The sequence below is a fragment of the Lepisosteus oculatus genome, chromosome 5, assembly GCF_040954835.1.
Source record: "Lepisosteus oculatus isolate fLepOcu1 chromosome 5, fLepOcu1.hap2, whole genome shotgun sequence".
NCBI classification, from domain to species: domain Eukaryota; kingdom Metazoa; phylum Chordata; class Actinopteri; order Semionotiformes; family Lepisosteidae; genus Lepisosteus; species Lepisosteus oculatus.
In genome coordinates, this window is record NC_090700.1 from 49,234,397 (window position 1) to 49,249,767 (window position 15,371).

The window sequence follows — 15,371 nt, forward strand, 5'->3', positions numbered from 1 at the left end:
TTTCACCTCCTGCCCATGCAAGACGGAGACTTCCAATCCACTCCAACGACAGCAAGCAGATGAATATTTAGAGCAGCGCAGGAAATTGAGAAAAGCAGGCCAGTTCCACCTTTCAATGATTAAGATGGATTACCCATGGAAGGACCAGGAGAATTGGAACTTTCACTGAAGAACAGTGGTTTCGTTTTTCTGCCTCCTTCGAGATTGGACGGGCAACCTGTACCTCCTGAGAGAAACAAGCCCCTCACTGTGTGGCCACCGAGATTAAACAAGCTTACTGCACTCTTCTACTGTAAGATCTTGGATTCATGTTCCTCAGTGTTGAGGGGGTAACGTATAAGTTCTGGCTGAAACACAACAATTTACCGCAATATGCAAACAGAAAACCAAGCACGCATGTGAAGCATAATGTAAGCCTTCCTAATGAAAAACACTATCCAGCAGTTGATCTGGAATAGAACATTCATTAAGCCATCATAGATGCATGAGAGTGGCAGTTGTTCACGTTGATGGTAGTTTTGTTCAGAATACAAATTTATCTGGAAAACTATTTAGCATTGATGTCTTCTTAGAACAATGCACCATGCCCCTGAGTAATCTCACAGGAGGAATGCCTTGGGGAAAAAAGAAAAACAATTCAGACTTGTCTGATTTTTTTTTTAATGTACTGGATGCACAGCCTCAACAGCATAGCTGCTAATAATTTGGTTAAAGAGTTGCAGTTGGAAAGGCACAGATCTGCTGTAATCTCAGCTTTCCCTCCATTTTAATATCAGTAAGGCAGTTTTAAAGAATCAAAAACCTCTTGGGCAACATGCTAATTTCGGTTCGTCTGTGTTTGGACAACGTGATCTTTATCCTGGTTGAGTGGTTTGAAGAATTTCGCCTGAGCTTTCAACATAGAATTCTAAAATGTGGCACTTGGGGAAGGGCACAGAGGAGTAGAAAGGAATACCAAATTAGACAGTGCCAGTTCTGTTCCTCAAAACGACTGCCAGTTTGCTTTCAAAGTCAAAAAGTGAAGATTGCTAACAAGGCTCATGCAAAATATTTCAGAGACCTTTCATTTTAAGCAGTAGATTCCAGCCCTTGCCCTCTGGGGCACCTGGGTCTGCTGGTTTTTGGTTCAAATGAGCTGTTAATTACTGGTGCTAGCTGATGCCTTTAATTGGTCTGTTCAATCTTTAGTTAGTTGTTTACCTGTTTCTGTACTTCATGTGTATTCCACTGACAGCTTCAGCGTGCAGACCTTTGTGAAGCCTCTCAAATTAATTAAGAGTTGCTTCCTTAATTCCATCTAATCAACTGTTAAAAGTTGGGCAATTTATTGTTAAACAGAGACATCTGGGAGTGACAAGGAATTCAACATTTTGTTTTCTGCAGAGGTCCAGTTGGTAACATTTCAGCTAACACAACGTAATAAGGGAATTTCTGAAACTAGGAAATTAGTACAGGGTTGATACAAAATCAAATCCCGTTTGACTTCTTAAGCACTGAAATTTAAAAGCATGCCTCACATAGAAAAATTGAAATCAAATGGAATGTGATTGAGAACTTGGCTTGAAGCAAAAAAAGCAGAAGACAGGGCTCCCCCAGCACTAAGGCTGGGAAATGCTGATGTAGTGGGTCATGCCTCAGCAGTATTTCTGAGGTACATATCTCCCCTGTTCCTTCTACTGTAGGTTGTAGTCATTCCAATAGACGGCTCCTTTCGTTGGAAAAACATTCGGGCACCAACTCCTTTTCCCCATAAAACGTCTCAAGCTATAAATAATAATGCTGTACTTGATGCCCATACATAAGGTATTGGTAGGTGCTTTAAGCTTGTGATTTTATGTGTGAGCCTTGAGTACACCTTATAAGCTAACAGTGGACCTGCAGTAATTGCAGAATATTCTCTAAAGCACTTGACAGGTTTATACTTTAATATGTGCCTATAGCACTTGTAGGTTCAGCACTGTTAAGACTGAACTTGTCAGACTGCTGTATGACATTGATCATGATTGCTTCATTACATGAAATTACATTTTTATGATGAACATTGTGATGACTTAAGAGAACCAACCAATATGTCATTGAAAATACAGCCTTGTTTTAGTGGAATTAACCATTTTATAGTTGTTCGGGTGGGTAGCTGTGTCAGCATGCATAGGCTGCAAAAAGAAAAGAAAACGCAACGTTTTGGCTGTGGAGTCTTCTTTGGGTGTGAGGACCATTTTATGTCTTACAGATAGAAACGTCAAAGATGTTTATTTACTGGTATTTTTTCTGAATGTGATTTTATTGAAATATCTTTACATATATGCTGTATTTTGTATAATTTTAGAACAACCTGAAAGCTGCCAAATCCATCACTGAACTATTAAGAGAACACTTTATCGGCCATATACAATTTCTTGTATTAGGAATTTGTCTTTTCACATACCCCAGCTTGATCCCCATGAGACACACAGACAGGGAGAAAAGCTTGGGGTCAGAGTGAAGGGTCAGCCACTTATACAGCACCCCTGGAGCACTTGGGGTTAAGGGCCTTGCTCAGAGACCCACAGAGTAGGATTCCTCTGCTAGCCGCGGGATACGAACCAGCAACCTTCCAGCCACAGGTGCAGATCCTTAGCCACCACACCACCCTTAACAGAAACAGTAAATAAATTGAAGTAAAAGATTCCACTTCCTGTTGTCCATCCACTTTCTAACCACTTCTTCTAACTCAGGGTCTCAGGAGCGCCAGAGCCTATCCAAGCAAACAACGGGTGTGAGGTAGGATACAAGTCACCTGTGTATCACAGGGCACACACACAGACACACAGACACACTTGCCAGTTTGTTTTGGGCTGTTGTGGGAAACCAAGACACCTGGAGGAAACCTAAGCAAACACAGAAGAGCTAACAAACTCCTCACAGATAACACCCGTGGTCCCAAATTGAACCCAGGGCCCCAATGTTAACCAGTGTGCTACCATGCCACCCTTCTCTTCCTATAATTGCCACAATTATCATCATTATGTTTGTTATCTTGATTTTCCAATGCATTTTGAAAATCACTTGGATACCAGAACCTACATTCTTTCAAATACAAAATTAAACAAGCAAAAAATAGTTTCTTCATTACATCCAAACCTCAAGAGCTACATTAGATTTTCCAGTTGTACGTCTGTGGACATTATCAAATGTATATGATTTATAATAACCTAGAAACATAAGACAAATTCAATCCTTCCCTTACAAAATAAGTCCTTCAATATCTTTTCTTCCAATTAATGTGTCATTTGGGGGCAATTTTGACAAGTGATAGTACTGCCATCTTCTGGCAATAAAACGTAAAAGACCTGTTTTGTTTACCTGCTATTTGGGCTACACTGGGGAAAAGTTCAAGTTATTACTTTTGCTTTTCTTTTGACACAAATACAAATATATACAGTAATCAAAGCACTCAGCTCCCAAAAGGCATGCCAGTCATATCACTTCCGAATATTTTATTCTTTTATTTTTAAATCTTAATATCGGAGTGGTTCTTGTGAACAATATATTGAAAATCACTCACTTTTCGTTATTTCTATTTTATATCACATCAGAAATAATTTATGAGCAGTCATGCAGTAAAGAAGAATTTTATATCTCTTTAACCACTTCTTTACGAGTCCTAATCTCACACACACACACTTTTGCTTGCATATCACATAATTGCTTAACCACCTCAGATTTAACAAGACGCACACTCTCAGTTGTATAATAAGATGCACAACCTCTGAGTGTTTGCTGTGCTGTGATGCTTATTAATGGATTTTAGGATGCATGCACAATCACAGTTTATATGGCTCGCACTGAATGTAGGTCTATTGTATAGGTTTTAGAAAAAAAAAAGACTTTAAATCGATACGTGCTTTTGGAAAGCGAAAGAATGTTCCCCCAGATCAGCGGTTTTAATTTGCTCATACCACGTCCAGCCCTAGCTGGGACAAGACTAAATCCCATTTCAATGATGTTTCTCAGTCGAGTTTAAATATCCCATTTCTGGTGGATTAGTTCTTGATGAAGTCGCAGCAAGATGTTTGGCCTATCAGAGTATTAGGGAGCACACGACAAGTTAATTAACTATATAACACGTGTAGTAAATCAATAGGAAGCATTGCACAAGGTCGATCAATGATAATAATTGCCCTGTGTTTGAAAAAAAGGATCTCCCTTGGAAAACCGCCAGCTGTCTAAAACTAACCCTGGGTACATTTTCTACAAAATGAATTCATTACTCTCGCCTCCATACCAAGATTTTAAGTGAATTTTCAGATTAGCACCAATCTAGTAGTGAAATACATGCAAAGTAGCAAAGAGTACAGTGGCTTTGCTAAGACAGTGCAAGGATCTCTATCAAACAAGGAGGAACTTGCAGAATATATTTATAGAAAGAGAATGAAGGTTGTTGAATAGCTTTTAAAACAAGAAAGCCTCTGCACTCTCCACCCATTTTTATCTCCTTCATTGCTCAGCTTGATGTGAGAACAGACATACATACTGTACGAAAATAACATCCATTTGATATCCATGTGAAGGTGACAGAAATCTGTGGGCCTGACAGAGTTTTCCATAAGGTACTCAGAGGTCGCCAGGGGAACGGAACGAGAATTAATGAGCAGGTTAAAGCATCCCAGATTTTTTCACTTTCTACTTAGACTTCACTCTTAATTCATTCCTATTTTTTCGTAAACGCATTTGGCTTTATATTTCCCAGAATAACAAATTCCAGAACTACGCCTGAAGACTGTCTGTGCTCTTACAGAACAAAAGTGGGCCTCCTAGTAAGAAGGTCTGTCGTCTGATCTCTGTTTTCTAACCATGGTGTCTGTACCAGATGTAACAGGCAAATAGTAACACGCCACACATGGAAATGGTGGTGGGATGCATGTTAACTGAATTCAAGAATTTGAACCTTCAGCTGGACCCAATGACCTAGGGGCAATGAGATTCAATAAAACAGGGCCACTGTCTTCTGGGGAGGGTGGTAGGATTTTACAGGGTTTTGAGAGTTCCTGTTCTCTCATGGCAAGTCTTCAGGCTTGGATTTCTTTGATTTATGATTCATTATTAGAGACCGGGGGGTTAGAGGGAGACATAAATAAATGCATTCATCATAACTCCTAGAAAACTGTCTCAGTGTCTGTAGGATTCATAAACTGATGGGAATTAGAATAACCTAGTATTTGGAAATCCCAAAATGGACCAGCTTCCCTTCTTCAAGACTTCATCGGCATACTTGTGTCAAAGTGATTAGTACAACACAGGTTTGCTTTGTATAAATATTATTGTTTTCTTAGGTCACTCCTGGATACCTGGATGTATGTAATGAACACATGGAGACTGATGAGTGTGTTAGACAGTGTAGAAGATATTTTCCCCATCAATATTCCCACCTGCTTCAAGAAAATAATTTCAGAATGTCCGCACTGGCTACAAATATCCATTTGTCTTAGAAATGTTGCACAATATCTTAAATCATTACAGTGCAGTTCATACCACAGTCTGCATGTAACAAATCTTTTCTTCTATCACAAAACGGAACTGGAACACCATATAATTCATGGAAAAATATGTGAACTGAAATATTACACACATGTCAGAGATGAACAAGTACATTTTATACAGTCCATTACAACACGCCATAAACTGGTGAACAGCTCTACCTCAAGCTGGATCTCTTTTAAATTTAAAATGTTTTGTTACACACCTTTATTTCAATGACCTTGGCTCAAAGTTCAATAGGACATTTAAAACAATGGTGTTTTGTTTTAAATGTCCTATGAACTTTGAGCCAAGGTCTTTGAAATAAAGGTGCGTAACAAACCATTTTACATTTCAGACTTTGTTGGCATCTGATGTTCACTTAAGCGAAACAGAGGTTAAAAGATTGGTGATTGACCCTAATAATTGTTTTTAAATGTTTAATTGAAAAATAAGTTATAAAGTGGAAACATGAATAGTAGTTCACTAAAGATCTAACCTGTATACTGTTTAAAATATGGTTATACAGTATAGGCATTATAGCACCAACTTGTGGCTATTTTGCTAAAAAGATTTTGATTAGTCTTTACTGTGTGTCTACAGTATATGGTCCAAGCTGAGTGTGGGAAGTCTCATGATCTCAAAATATACAGTATTTGCAAAACATTTACAGCACTGCTAAAACTCACTCTCTGTTCATGAATATACCCATAGTACACTCAGCACTAAAAGGAGGAAAATTAAATCATGCTTACTTATGCCAAAAACAGCTTTAAGTAAACAGATTAACCAGCAAAACAGCTTTTAATCACATAGTATTATGTAAGTAACTCATAAACATACATGGAATTTCTAAAACGTTATGTTATGCCATTTATTTAGACTGTAGAATGCTTGTTCTTTTTAATTGGTTAACTCTGTGCATTTTATTTTTAGGATACTATATGTTTTCTTTGCTAAATGTTTAAAAATAAAAAACATAAGAACTAGAAGACTAATTATCATTCATTGTGCATTGACAACAATTTTGACATTGAAACACAGCCATTATCAAACATGTTTTGAATTCCTAACACGCTCATTAATTTGTGATTGATGTTCATAAATGTGCAATTAACATGTTCCTTAATTTGTGACTAATTGTTCATTAAACCCCTATGAAATGACATTTCCCCATTCGGGATGTGTAAGTCATTTCAATGTTTCATGCCCAAAGGAACCACATGGCACCTCTATCAATAGTTCCTGTATGTAAGAAAAGCTTTTCTTAAATGATTTAGGCAATGTTTTGTAAGTGCATATTCCTTGCATAACAAATATTTGAATCTCAATTCATGGAATTCTGATCTTTGATTTTCTGAAGACTTTGTGATGTACCTCATGCTATGCTTGGGGATAATGCACTGAGAGTTTGATTTATAAAAAATGAATACAGCAAAAGCCGAATTCATAAAAATACCATTAATGATTTAGTTTGGATGGTATATGGCAGCAAGATCTCTGGATGTGTGAGACCAAGGTTTCTGTTGTATTAAACAGAGTTTTAAAGAGAGGCTGGACACATTGCTGGCTCTGTTCCAACTAGGGTAGCTCACATCTAGGGTAGATTTCAGGGATAGGACATTTTTATACCATTGTAACATGTTGGGTCAAGACTAGGACGACACATTGGAGTCTTGAAGAAAACAAACAAGGCTAAAGATATTGCTTTTAGTAACTTGTTATGCTATTGGAACTTTCATTTCCCCCGATTAAGGTTTGAAGTGAACCAAAGACATTGAGCTTTCCTGGATGCAGCTGGAATGTAATGTGTTAACAAAGTCTGTCTCTACAGTGTACAGCTCACATGAAGGTCAGAGAGACTCTATAGGAGGAGACCTCTATTCTAGTGGGAAAACAAAGAACAAGTAGAGGCGAATTCCATGGTGTTAAATAAAAAAGAAGAAAAGGCACAAGAGCCAAACAAAATCTGTATACAAAGAATTATGGACATTAATTTTAATTGTCTCTTTATCCAAATTCTGACTCAAAAGATTTAATTCAGACTTTCATCTTTTGTAGCTTTGTTATTCCTTTGTTATAGCATGGTGATTGAATGAAAAACTAATTACTCATCATACCCTTAATTCATTGCCACTGCTACTCTTTCCTACCATCATAACGAGGTAGGGTGATCGTTCCAAACATCTGCAGGTGTTCAGTTACTGTTAAATGATACTGGCTGCATGACTGCCCCAGATGTTGCAGAAACAGTAGTATCCTCTCACTGCTTCACTAACCCATAGACCCCAGCACCGTGACAGGACAAATATAACAGCTGCCAGTGTTTGTATCTCATTGTCAGTGGAATTTTAATTCTTGGGAAAATTCAAGAGCACACAGCTGTCTGCTGAAACAAAGGAGTTGTAAAACCCAAACGTGTATCTAATCTCAATTTGAAGAAAAGGAAACCAAAAAACTACGTGGTTCGGCAGTCTCTTCTTCGCGAGTTTCATACAGGGCTTCTTTTCAGCATCTATAAGGAAAACAAGACGTCATATTTCACAGATGGAAATAAAAATCAACTGATATCCTGTTTAACAGTACCCCAGAGGCTAATTATGTAGCTTAAAGCAGGCACCTGCCATCACATTTTTTATGATTCACGATTCTCCTCACAAATTAGCTGATTGTGTAATACACATATCGCTGATCTTGAGAGTTACACTGACACCCCAGCAGCACAGTATCCCAGTCGTTCTCCATTACACAAACTTCCTCCATATTTCCATATTTCCTCTTGAACTAAGGTTTTCTGAATTCTTTATCATCTGAGAAAAACGATGAATCCATATACAATGATGACTGGAGAGTTTCCATTTGCTCAGCAAGCACAGTCCCACCTGAGAGTGGAGCTCATGGCTCTGCAGCTCTGAATTCAGCCTCCTTGCCACTACTCCAGCTGCTGCCCCTGGGACAGAGTATTTTGCCAGTTCTGTCCCCACCCAAAAAAGGCTGTCCCTCATGACAGCTTTCCTCTCTTGCATTCTTCCTTACATTTCCATATAAATTATCCACAAGACATGAGATACCAAAGCCTGGCGCTGTTTTCCTGATTAGGAAGGGATTTATCCTGAGTGGGACTGTTTTTCTTAAAGAATGTTTTTTTTCTGTTTTTGTTGTTAATGTGATCTACCGCAGTAGCAAGTGTCACCCACGTTGTGTGTTTTTTCGTTGTGCACATGTTGATATGTTTGATCGCCACTGATTTCAATTTCAAGAATTATTCTCTTAAAAAAAAACTTGTATTTGAAACACATTACTGACATTAAAAAAAACAACATTCAGGCCTTTGTACTGCACTATATGTTGAATGTAAGTATTTTTGTGACTTAATTTTAAGTTTTTAAATCAATGTCTTAGACTTCACTTTGCTTAGGCTATTACAGTCAAATAACCCCTATGAGGACTGGAGCCTACAATAGGTTAGTAGGTTAACATGGTTATGTGGTGTAATATCGTACAGTGCAACACAGCACAATGCAAACAAACTGAATGTACGAATAAGCTTAGAGAGGTATTTTAAAGCGGCACAGATTCACAGTGGTGTAGGACCAAAAGGCTGTGAGAAGCTGTGTCTGTAGAGAACTCTGAAGGGGTGGAGAAAATGGCTGCGCTACAAAGGCACGCCTCCAGGTGGCGCTTCACTGCTTTCGTTCCAAACCGTAAGCTCCTTACCCAAAACAGGGGGAAAGGGTTCTGTTGGACTGTGGGTGTGGACTTTTATTTCATCTAAAAGGAAATATAATGGCAGCTAAACAGCTGTGTGTTTACTTTTCTGTCTTTTTTTATTAAACAGTACAATTGTTTGCTTTAGCACACACAAAGACCGCTTTCCAGGATGTGATGTGTCCATGAAACTGTGATTTAGACGCATTTAGTCTGCAAAAGGCCACATTAGGCTACTGCCATGTCCCTGTGCTTCTAGATGTCAGAGCTCTGTTCAAAACCACCTTCTGGTTTTCAGGACTGGCAAGGTCAAAAGAAGAAAAGAGCAGGTGTCTTTGCGGGTGTTAATGCAGAATAACATTAAGTCTTTCTGACATGGGGTGAATAATGCAGGACACACTTCACCCCTAAGGAAAGAGGTGAACTGAATACTGAAATAGTCTAGATCAGTCACTTTTTTAAAACATTGCCAGCGTCTCTGCAAACCCCTACAAGCACACTTCACAAATACACGCTCATGTACAGCATGAGGTTTTTGTGGCAGTGCATTTGCATTTATTTTACTGTGTGTGAGAGAAGACCAAACGTGTTTTCGGCTTATAAATAGGACAGCTCAATCAACCAGTGGCACACATTTTGAACCATATTCTTCATTTTATGTATACCTTCACACATGTTTGTTTTCAAATTAAGCCAACAGTATATTTCATCATCTTTTAGGGAGGATCACTCCTGGTAATATTGTTTAGAGAGCTAAAACCTCTTACCCCATTTTTTTCTCCCTACTCTCCTTTGCAATGCCTTTTAGACTTTTAGACTTTTTTGTATTTGCTGTTTCTCAACATGGAAACTAACTGAAACATGACTGACCACAATCTCCACTACTTCTATGTTGCTGAAGCTGTTTTTCTTTGCTAAGTTACACCGACTACATTAAATTCAGTTAATTCCTGCAAATTCAGTTAATAACATCCTGATTTGCTCTCAGATGTTTTCTAATAGATGTCACTGTGATTCAATTTCTTTCTTTACATGTCTAGGTTTGCTGTCCCTTTGAACCAAACACTTACTCACACATCCCAGTCTTTTCTTGTGTGGGCATCAGCTCTGTTCAGTGACTTACAGTATGTTGCCTCAGTAATGAAAATTACTCATTTGTGTCTTTTTTCTTCTCTGTTTTTCAAATCGTCAGTTCTCTGGAACTAAACTCACACATTGGTTTTCATGAGAAAACGCACCAAGTGGCTAAAATCCCAAGGTAGAATGGTGAAAAAGGGAAGTATTTCCAATACGTTCTATTGTTCAGCATCTTAATATTTAAAATGGCTGTTGAAATAATTAAGGAGTGGCTGCAATGGACTCTAATAAGAAGTAGGTGGAACTATAATCCTTCCTTTATAAAGGAAAGGGAAAATCTGCTGTTTAATTTTATATCTAAACTTTGTTCAGACAACCTGTATATCAATGCCAAAATAAATAAAAAACAAAAAATGCCTGGAAGACAGATAGTCTATACCCAGCGTGGAGAGATTATTACCTCTGATCAGAGAGTTCCCTGTTTTGTCATCTAGCGTTTTGCAGTATATGGGATTTATGACACACATCAATTCTGCTGAATGCCTGTAAATGATCTCAAGAGTCTCATTGTGCTTTACATAATTCCAGCATTGCCTGTTGGTGCTTATGAAATTTCCACTTGGTAAAGTCTCCAATATCAGTGAAAGATGCTCTAAAGTCTTTCTAAACAAAAGGGAAACAAAAAATGTTCTGACAATGCTGGATTATTACTATTACCTTGATTTGAAGATCAGCCTGTAACAGCAGTTTTCTAAGCACTTGAGGGTTTGTTCCCTGAAAGAATACTTTCATAGCTATTGAGCGTTACTGGGCATTTTACAGCATTCAGATCCAATGAGTAGGGCTAATGTGATCTGTGGTCAGCACATTACATTCTGGAGTGTACTAGAGTAATATAGGAACTATGTGTGTGTGGTGTGTGGAATCTTTTCAATGGAAATGCTACTATATTGGACCAATATGCATGCATCTTCATTGACATTGAGTACTAGTACAATATAGAGGGCCCTTATAACTCCATCTGTCAGAAAGTGGTGTCTGGTGTCTTTGTTGTTAATATACATCTATACATTTATGATCACATTAACTGAAATGCAATCAAGAATTAACAGTAGTACGGATACATACTGTAGTATGCGATTACACTGTTAAGATGTACAGTTTTACCAATATGAATAGCACAAATAGTTTTTCGTTGACTGTCAATGTAAAGATGGAAGTATGTACAGTAAATGTCTGCAAGACTTCTCCGTTGGTAACCAGACACGACAGCCATGGGGTTAGTCATGATGTCAGAAGCACAAGTTATATTCCTATTTATAAAGTTCAAACGGCTGCACTGCTGCAATCATTTAAACAAAAAGTGAATGCCACAACATTGTGCAAGTAAGTCATCCTGAATTATACCATTGAAAAAAATATTCTTGTAATCAAAACAACTCAGTGGGATCCAGATTTTGCACCCTTTTTGGATAGTTGGATAATTTAAAAAAGAATTATAATGTAAAATACCTTTTTGGCATTAAACCTTCTTGACTACTGTCTTCGTAGACCTTGTGAACTGTATTCAGTAGTGCAGGGGCTGGTTTGCTTTTTCGTACTCCTCTTTGTGAGGCTCACCCCTCACTCTTTCAATCTCATTCTTGTTCAGAGTAACTGTATTAACACTTTAATGGGGAAGATGTGCAGAATATACCATTGCTTTTTTCCTGGTGCAATATGATCAGATTCACAACAGCTAAATTTTGTTTTGCAATTAAACTCTATGACACATGACACTAGGTATGGCACATGTCACTACATACAGTTTATTATGTGCTTGTTTGTGCTTGCAGGGAACTATGCAAATGAACTTGAAAGGAACACAGTTACTTCAGTGCTGGAAGTTAAAAACAAAAAAACACAACCTTTCTGGGGCAAGCCACCCAGCCGTGGTGTGGAAGCCCATACTGTCTGTTCTTTCATGAAATGGCTGAATGACGTCCTCAAATCAGTTCACCGCCCTTCACAAAATGAGCCAGATGAGCCAAATAACCTTCTTACAGGGTTGTGCTAATTTTAAGTAAATTAACCACTTTGATGGGAGGTTCCTTTTGTGTCTTTTTTGTTGAATGGGAAATGCATTTGGGAGTAATGCATTTGGGTTAAATCCACTAACTTCCCTTTATTGGTTTTTCTTCACAGTTCAGAACATGGACACAACCCTTCTCTGCAAATAGCAGGGAAGCCTCAATGGCACTCACCACGCCTACCAGGAAGCCCCAAGCTGCAAGTCTGACTTTCTTTACAAACGGTATTAAACACTTGAGCATACAAATGCAGAACAAACCTCAGGCTTCAGACAGCTGCCTTGACAAAAGTAAATATCAAGTCCTTGTGGTGAACTGTATTTACAAAATCATTTGTTTCTTTATATTGCAAAGGGTTAGCATGCAAACAACTGTCTCCTTCTTTGGCAGGCTTCTGACAACTGTATGACATGCTCTTCGCATATCCTCCAATGAGAGGCCAGGCTTGTGTAGTGCTGGAAACAGGATGAAGGACTTGCTTTCTTTCACAGACGCGATCATCTGTTTCACAGGCTGTTTCAATTCCGACGCAGATATTTATGTTTAAACCTTGGCTGAAACTTCCAGGGCTCAAAATCCCATGACCAATTGTTTTTACAATACTGAAAACCTTTTCTAAAGGAAACAAACTGCGTGGTGTTTCCGAAGGAAGCTGGGCGCTTGGGCAAGGAGGACGAGATGACAGCAAATAAATATTCAGACTTCCCCTATATCTAGTGCTGGGAAGAAGTGTGGAGTTTTGGGTGTATCGTGCCTTGCGCCCATTGCTTGCCTGGACAGATTCCGGCTGCCCCACAACCCTGGATTGGATAAAACATTTGGAAAATGGATGGATGTTTGTAATTTATTTTGCAATAACATCGAACTTTGATTAGAAATGGATTTAGGATGTGTATCCCTTCCAACTTTTATACTCTAAAGATATAAAGATATACTCTAAAGATATTGTGTATATTGATCATCTGAAGATTAAAGGTGAATTTCTCCTCTGTGAGTGACAATCCGCAAACGCCCCTGTAGATTATCATTGGCTCTTCAAAAACGCTTATGCTCTTGCAAGAAAGCAGAAAGAAACTCCTTTCCTATTAATTTCTGTCATTGCACATACTTCTACCTTAAGCTTCTGTTTTCTTTCATTTGCTTTTCTCTTATGTGTTGCATGAATTCAGATGCATTTTCACTTCTTCCTTAGCATCTTTCATGTTTCTGGTTAACCTAACTAAATGAGCCCTAAAGGAACACTGGCCATTTACCCACTTCCTACAAAACTAGCCCATATCTCCTTTTCAGTTACTTTCACTAAATACTGTAATTTACAGGACCAGGAAGTCTTGGAATGAATGTTCCATTCCAGAACATACAATAATCTGTGAACACGGCAGCTTGTGGTACTTTGAAGTTACCAGCATCTCAAACCAACAGAAGTTAAAATGAATTCTGCAGGAAGCACCAGCAGTGACCCTGACAAAACTTCTACACTTTTCAGGACTGCTACAAGACAAGACCAAAAAAAAAAGAAACAAATCAGAATTCTATTAAAATAAAGCAAGATAAACTCAATTGTAATAACTTATTTTTATTGCTTGTGTACCAAGATCACTCAAACAGATTTCATCGATGTCTCATTTAAACAGCTGTTGTTGTTAGTGACAGGTATTCTCTAAACAAAGCAGACATGCCAGAGAAGCTCGTTATGTCCCAAAGGTGATGGTATTTGATTGTTTTCTATTAAAATAAGTACCCACTTTTCAACTTATTTGTCGAAAGGTAGATTTCTGCTGCTGAGAAAAGCCCATTACAGCATCGTGTACTGCAGTCGCATGGAGAACACTGGAATTTCTTGCATGAAAAGAAATATGCACTTGAATTCTGAATTTCAGGAAGGGGGGGATTTGAAAGCCCGTTTTTACAGTGTCCAATTTAAAGATCATTTGTCTTATTCCCCACATCTAAGGTAAAGCTTTGAGAATGAGCAGGGCGAGGCCTCATGGGGACCACTTTGAGAGGTTATGGGTTTGAAGTCTGGCTTGAGCCTGTTCTTGCCAGCATTGAACCTTCATTCCAACCCTGAATAAAGAAGGCCATTACTTCACGAGGACAAGAAAAGAAACCAATGGATTTTTATGATGATTTGGAGCTACTGAAAAGAGGCACTCCAACAATTAATACTTCCAAATAGAAATGAAAACAACACTGGTGTTCACAATCTATGAAAGGAGAAGAATCCTACAGTATATCTGTACGATTCTGAGGTTCTTTTCTCATATAATTTAGTCCTACTCTACATAAAAAGAGCTACTACCAAGATCTACAGTAAATTCTTTGCAGACTTTAAACATGGGAACAGAAAATGCTCTTTGTATAAAATAGGACAATGGATATTAAGGCGAGGCTTTGTGAGAACTGAATAAGTGGACATACAGTAGTAGCTTCAATCATATCTGTCACAGCTACAGGCAGCAGTCGAACCTGTTGCTGTGAAGGTATAATCGAAAATGCAGTACAGTTTATGTACTGGTTGTTCAGAGATGTTTTCCTCTGGGAAATGTTTTAATCTCATTTGAAGGAAGCATCATTTGAAGGCTGAGTACATGATATTTACATGATATTAGTAATATAATTATTAATATAATTACTAAATAATTATGAAGTAGCGGGTTATCATTGTGCACACATACTGTAGAACCCATTTTATTGTTGTGTGTATTGATCATCTGAAGATTAAAGGTTCAGAAAACAGGAAGCATCTAAGATTGAAAATACATTGTCTGTAAATGAAATAGGCAATCGGTAATTCTGGGCTTATATCCCACGTGGAAAGATTGTGCTTGACTCTGCACCTCAAAATTAGGCCTTGATATCTTCTTAATAAGTGTTCCAAACATTCTTGAATTGCTATATTGATGAGAGACCCCAAAAGACAATCTGTATGTACGATTCATTGTAAATGCACTATAGCTAATGTTATAAAGTTTTCGATAGTCCATAAAAGGTGTGAAAAGACAAACCCATCTGTATTTC